Raw genomic sequence first — 7,550 nt, forward strand, 5'->3', positions numbered from 1 at the left:
TTACCTTTTTTCCCTCTGCTAATTTTATTTACATTTTAAAATTATGAATGTGCATACATCATCAGGCAGACACTGAGAAAAGATTTTTATCCAGTAAGGTATTTAGGGACAATTTCCACAGAATCACAGAATGACAGAGGTTGGAAGGAACCTCTGGAGATCATCTAGTTCAATCCTTCTGCTCAAGCAGGGTCACCTACAACATGTTGTCCCAGCGGGTTTTGAATATCTCCAGAGAAGGAGACTCCATAACCTCATTTGAAAAAAAAAATATATATATATATATACCCACCAAAATGGAGCCTCAAAAAATTCATCAACATACATGCCTGTTCCTCTCCACAGAAATCTTTAGTAAAGAGTAAAAGATTTATATGATGTGAAGAGAAACTAGAGACTTTTAAAAGCAGCATTTGATATACTCAAGTCAAACTCCAGCTACAATACTTCAAAGGACAGAGGTCTTAATTAGGAAATGTTTCTGTACTGCTGAGAATGTAAGAGCCTTTATCCTGCTAAGTACTAGGCAAGCATTGTTTTACTACTAATTCTGTCCTTCTCCAAAGCCATCAAAGCCTAGGGATGAATAATCTTACAAAAATCCTTATACATACAAACTGGGTATATTCATGTCATAGGGGAAGTACTTTCCTCCTGTTGGTGTCCTAAAGTACAATTGCATTTATTTCACTGATACGGTAACATCAACTCATCAAGAGTTTGACTGTCTTCAAAATCTATTATTATCCTAACTTCCAAGCACTCTTAATTTTTCTGTGTCTGTCATGGTAAGCCATCCCAGTCCCACAGAGTGGTGTGAGGAAAAGAATATGTACATTGTACATTATATCTCATGTTTGAGCTTTGTTGCAACATTTATCTTCATATATGAAGAGAGATGGGATAACTCAAGAGCAGTATAGCAGCCAGCGCTGTTCATGAGTGTCTGCTCTTCTACACATGAAGACAAAGGGAATAACAGAGATCAGCCATCACACAATGTATTGTTTATATTAAATATTAAACTTCGGGCTTCAGAGATGTGCAACATCTAACCATGATGGGTATTATATAGTGCAGAAAAATCCTGAACTGACAAACAAGCTCTTAGTAAAAAAGACAGAATAGATTCCTACAAAAAAATGGATTGTGGAATGATCACAATTTGAATCTGGTCCAAATGTACACATAAAGTGATCTTTCTGCAGAAGAGGTGTTGTATCAGTGAAGTTTCTTTTCTAGTCTTGAACAGATTTTTTTTTTTTCCCTTTAAAAATGTAGGGGAAAATGTACTATAAGAGTAATCATTTGTAGAGCAATAGAACTTAAGATATATTCATGGATTAAGTAGTTCAGGGGAAGAAGGCAGGACTGATTAAATGGTGAAGTAACCCTTTTGCATATTTAAGGATTCCAAAATCAATTTCCCAATATTTGCAGTTTTACTATTCATTTACCAATAAGATTCTGACACTTAAAAGTATTTATTCCTACTGCATTATAGATTATGAAAGCTTCAGCATTTTTAACATAAAGATGTATTATAGTTACAAATTTAGCTATGTCATGGTAGAGTTAGACATGAACATATTGTGATTAATCAATGAGAAAAACATCTAATAATTTTTTTTCAATTGCTGTGGTCAGTTCGATTCCAACAGATCAATAGGTTGTTTGTAATTATGGCTTATTATCACCTGTAAATCTTCCTATTGATGTCCCTGTGTAAAATATTCCTTCTCCTAAAACACAACTGCATGTCTACTGATCATACATAGTGTATTACAGGCTTTTTAAACGTACATGTTAAGAAGCAGTGTGACACATTCATTTTCTACTTTTTTGTATTCAAGGGTACAGTTCTCCAAGCACACAAGAGGTTTAATCCTACTTAAATTACTGATTCATATAGGTGACCATGAAGTAGCAAACAGTTGAAGTGAGCTACCCTTAACTTAAAGGCCTTCCTTACATAAGCAAATCATACACCTCCTAAGACTAACATCACTTCCCAAATAGCAAAATATTTCCTAACTACTAGGGACAAATAACTTGTGTTTACGTAACAATATTAAAGCTGACAAACATTAATTGCAGAGTAACTGAGGCTGGGTACTTTGGGAGAAAGGAACGGGATAGTCAGAGGTTCTTGGGCTATTTAATTTTAGTTTAGTTTTCAAGTCTCCGGGTGCAGCAAGCTGGGGAGGCCGCTCTCCCCGAGAGGCAGCGGGTGCCCGTGAGAGCGGAGCGGTCAGCGGCGAGCGGAGGCAGATGGGCAGGAGAAGCCCAAGTGTGGGTCCCCAGCCCTGCCAGTGCTGGCAGCCGTGCCAGATGGCACTGGGCCGAGCAGGAGGAGGAGGAGGGGAAGGAGGAGGAAGAAGCATGCCAGCTGGCAGGGCTGCAAGGTGGGCAGGAGGGGAGGCAGGCGGAGGCAGAGCAGCAGCGGTAGCCAAGGAGGGCCGTTTCTGACACAGCACTGGAGCAGCACAGCGGGACTGAGGATGGGAAAACAACGGCAGAGAGGTGTGCTAAATTTTAGGGCCTGCTGGGGTGATTCAGCCCGGCTTGTTTGGCAGCGCTTCCTGAAGAGACAGCTTTATCTCTTTGCTTCACACATACCATTAGCACAACATAAGCACATCCATTTCCTATTCTTAGAGCTTGCACATGTCACTCTATCTATCTTACCTCATACCCTTCCTCCCACCATTTTTTTTTCTTTCTTGATTTGCACTACAGGGAAATACTTAGCAGTTGAAGCTTCACCTTCCAACTACCTTAAGCTAGAGGCTCAGCTCCCCACAGGATGATACCATCTTTTGTCCTCCCAGTGTGGATTTAGCTCTGGCCATTCAGTGAGCAAGTTCCCTGTGTAAAAGACTATAAAAAATAAAAAAAACAGTCATATTCGATATGCATAAATCCCAAAGACTCCAGGGAACAAGACTAGGAGAGGGAAGAAGGAACTGGTAAAACTAGATTTGCTTCATTTTTCAGTATTTTGTATAACAGTCCAAGTCTGCTTGTGGTCTCCACGATGCAGTTCGGAAGGTGCTCTTGACCCAAAGGATGTTAAAATCAGGCAAAGATGGTCACTTTTAATTTTGGAGTGCCCTCCCACAGCCTGAAGCAAAACTAAAAGCAGATCGCATAGCTACAGCACAAGGGTGAAGGCCCAGGACCTGGGAGATGGGACACCCATTTCAGGCAGTCAAGTTCGGTAACAGCCTACCCTACTGGAGTGAACTGCCTCTGAACACACATCCTGCATACGTTCCCAATCTAAGAATCAAAGCCAATCAAAACTAAATACTACGACTTCTTTGGACCAAACTAAAACTAATCAAAACATTTAAACATTTCTAAAACACACTATTTCAAGCATTTATATTTTTACCTATCAAATTGCTGAATTCATTAATAATATTTAAGTAATTCTTATGTGCTTTGCAGCGTTGCTCAGACTCATGAATTTTCCTTGAAATAACAGTACAGTTGCTGTATGAGGTCATTAGGCCTCTTCTTTTCCCAGTGTTACACCCTAGGATTTAGTTATTAACCTTTTCTTGCCAGAGACAGCCTTGGGCAAAGATTGACAGATTGATTGTCTATTCCCCTTCCTACCTGGAAACTGAACTACGTGGCTGCATGGCTGTTTTTTCTGGCCATCAAGAGTGACAATAACCATGTTAATAGTCTGAATTGTGGCATGGTTTGGTTCTCATCTCCACTGAGCACAGCAGTGCTGAGAGCTCTACATCCCCTGGAAGATACATGCAGTCACTTGAGTTATTGCCCTACTAACGAGACAAATGCTTACATCATTTTAACTCAGCAAGAGGTACAATTTTCACCAATTGTATTACACACTGTATTTCCCATTTGTTCTTTACCCATATTTCTTTACATTTTGGTGAGAATAATCTCATTACTTTAAGCCCCAAGTTTGTTCTCACTTAGTTATCTATGATTTTTTTAATAGTAGTATTTTCTTCTGGCAACATCAGCTTGTTCCAATTAAGTTTCACATTCATTTTCTTCTGCCAGATTGTCCATTGCTAGAAATAAAAATTCGTCTGAGCACTATCATTTTCTTTAAACACATAAGACCCATATGCTCTTGGAAACTTTAACAGAAATATAATCTATTCCATACTTTTCCTCCATGCTCCCAGGACTGTCTTGACTTTCAGTGATTACCATAGAGCACTGGAGCACATTTTGCTTTATCTGAGATCCAAATCTGGACCTCCTGGCTCTGCAGACTTCCAACACTACACATCCCACACAAGGTTAATATGGACCCTTAGGATGTCTGGAAATTTTGAAGGGTCAGCTCTGGCTATTCCAGTAATCTGTCCTTGAGTCCTTTGTGTCTGATCAGAGAACAGATTGTTATGGGACACGGTGAGCTTCTTCCAAACCAGGTGTAGTCTGTTTAAGCCAATCAAAAACCCTCCTGTAAAGTTTGGACTCAAGCACAAATCCTCTTTTCATAAATTTTATTACTGCATGAAGTGCTGCACTGCTCACATTTTTATGTTTCATGGTTCATTTCTTTTGACTAGTCAATCTACATTTAAATTCGCTGGGAGTATCAGGACATTGGACTGTGAGAAAAAAAGTCAAGTTCAGATTGTCCCTTTCTATGGAATCTACTAATTACAGATACAAGAATAAATTTTACGTTTATCTCTTTCAAGATATCTCAAGAGACTTTTAGCTTTGATAAACGGTTTTAACTGTTCTAACCTTCTGTTTCTTAAAATTTCTACTGACTATCACTTCTGCTAGTAACCACAGTCAAACAAGATTCAGAAGTCTCTTTATTCAGTTCCCAAACTCTTATGCTTAATGTTACATATAATTCTCTGGTATCCCAGATTCCAAATATCTGGCATTTACCGAAACAAAACATAGAAGCGTGCAGATTCCAATACCACGCTACTTTCCAGAGAATGAATTCTTTCTGATGACATGAGTCAAAATACTTCTTTATCCAAAATCATATGTATCACAGCAATTAGTTATTTCTGTAGTACTGAGGCATGTACAGATGACTTCTGAGTTTGAAAATTAAAGTAGATACAAGGCTGGAGCAAAGCTCTTGATATTGACAAAATACTCCCTACGATAGTAGGTTCTCACACCTAAACACAATTCAGGGTGACCCTCAGTGCAGCTAAGGTTTTCTTATGGAATTGTTTGTTATAACTGCAGTGGATAGCATTAATAAAAGGTTTAAATGGGCATATAACTACTTGAGAGGCCTTTACATTACCTCTTCAGTTCAATGAATTGTAGTTTGATCAGTTGGGTTTGTCTTTTTTGAGACAGTGGTTTGGTTAATATAGAAAACAAACTAGTTTGGAAACAAATATTTAAGATTTAATTCAAACCATTATGGTTGAGTCAGTAAGGCCTACGAACATGTCAGCAGTTTTACAAACATGTTCTGCATCTGACAGAAAACAGGTCTACTTGTAAGTCATCCCTAGATAAGCCAGTCAAAAGTAAACTTCATACTATTTAAGACTCAGTAAACATTCTGATCAACAAAAATATTTGCTTCACAAATGTAAGTCAGATAATGTTTCTCCTTAATATTATTAATTTACAGTAAGTAGAGACTCATTTTTCCAAAGGTCTTTATAAATCTTCATGTACCAGATGAAAATGAAGGATTTATTCTATTCCATCTTTTAATTTCACTCACCAGTCAGAGAGTTATTCTTACAGCTGGCATTTCAAATGTATTAGTAGAATTTATCACTCAAAGGCTTATGCAAGGACTAAATTACACTAATGAATTGACTGTGAATTTGAAGCCTAACATGAGGCCAAATATTTTCTGGCTTCATTTCTGTATCTCAGCAAACTGCTTAATTTTCTCTGTACTTATCCATTACTGCTAAATTGTCTTGCTATTATTGTAGAAAATTGTAGCAAACACTGGCTTGCCCTAAGGCCTAGACTGAACGAAGCAGAAATCAGGATGCCTGCCACAAGACTGGCAAGGTATGAAACCTGTCACCCACTAATTTTGCTGAGTTGAAAGAGCAAGCAGAAGATAATATTCAACCTCTCTTTTTCAATTTTATTAAGCAGTTAGTGAATTATTCTTATATTTGGAATTTCAAATGTATTAATAGAATTTCTCATGTAAAGGGTTACACAAAAGCTGAACTAGAGTAATGACCTTATTACCCACCTAGTATCTAAAAGGAAGCCAAATATATTCTGATTTAAGATTTTGTTTGGATTTGAAATGGGAATGGGGGCACAGAAGGGGTTAGCAGGCAGCTTAATTTTATTCTTACTTATGCATGATTGGTATGCCTGGCAGCAATGCAACAGCTAAAAGACTATATTTTTGCTATGAAAAAGGTATAAAGAGGATTGCATGTTTTATCTAGAGATGTTAAAAATGCACTAAGAACTGATATTCGTGATCTGTTTCTTGGAATAACAATTCCCTCATGCATTAATGCAAAATAATTTTGTCCACCTGTAAATCACAGACATTGTCTGTGATGCTTTTCCAAAAAGCCCAGACTTTGCATACACTGTATAGCCAGCTTGGTCATTCAGAAGACAGAGTTATTTAAGGTGATGTATATACAGATTAGGCCCAGACTGAAAGTTCTTATACAGCCCCTCTTAATCCTGAAACACTGACTAAGACATGTCCTAAATCTGGGAAAATAGTATAGCACAAAAATATTTAATTTTTTTCCCAACATCTTCCTGTGAGTACCCATGTAAGTGCATAGTAACTCTGCAGCAGTGCTTCCCTTTGGTCATTCTTTTGCAGCTTGTAATCATTACCATCAGAACCATGGCTATAGATGAGGCAGCTACCAGCCTCCACAACTGTCAGCTACAAAACTAGCCAGAATTTGGGCTTACCTTTTGAACACAAAACCTAAGATATGTCTGAGAAAACACAAATGTCAGACATATACTTGAGAACATCTGCTTCTCCTGACAGAAGTAACCCCAAACAGATTATAAACTGTCTTTAATAGAGAATTCACTTTTGAAACTGAAAGCATTACTAAATCAAAAGTAATCACTCCTTATAGAAGTCCAAGGAATAGTTTACCCTAAAAAGGCACAATTATTATTTACAGATTCTAACTGGCATCACTCATGCTTTGTATCTGAAGTATTTGGGTCATCCTATCAATCTACTTTCCATTCTTCTCTCACTAGCATGTGAGGTCTATGACTTCTTTCTCTGTGCTCTTGACCAATTGTCCTAACAGTTTCTGAAGTCAATGTGTCAGTTGGATGCAGTGATCTATTTTATATGGAATTGTTTCCTTTTACTTTGCGTGTATATTGAAAGGCCCTTATCAAAATGGAGCTCTTGGCATGATACAGACAGAAGTGGATGCTGTCGTGAAGAATACTGGACTGCTGTAGTTTACTTTAAAAGAAAAACTCTTTTATTTGAATGCACTTTTTTTTTTTTTTTGTTTTACATATATATTGAAGCTTTATGTATATATTGAAGATCACAAATACTGTATCAGAGGCACAATCAC

At 37.6% G+C, this 7,550-nt stretch overlaps 1 non-coding gene across 1 annotated transcript; it reads right to left on the reverse strand.

Moving 5' to 3' along the window:
* Positions 1–284: 284 nt before the first annotated feature.
* On the reverse strand, positions 285–399 carry LOC134154033 (U5 spliceosomal RNA). The gene has a single exon (XR_009961317.1). It is a non-coding gene; the product is annotated as a U5 spliceosomal RNA (small nuclear RNA).
* Positions 400–7,550: the final 7,151 nt, after the last annotated feature.

This window comes from Rhea pennata, chromosome Z, assembly GCF_028389875.1.
Source record: "Rhea pennata isolate bPtePen1 chromosome Z, bPtePen1.pri, whole genome shotgun sequence".
NCBI lineage: Eukaryota > Metazoa > Chordata > Aves > Rheiformes > Rheidae > Rhea > Rhea pennata.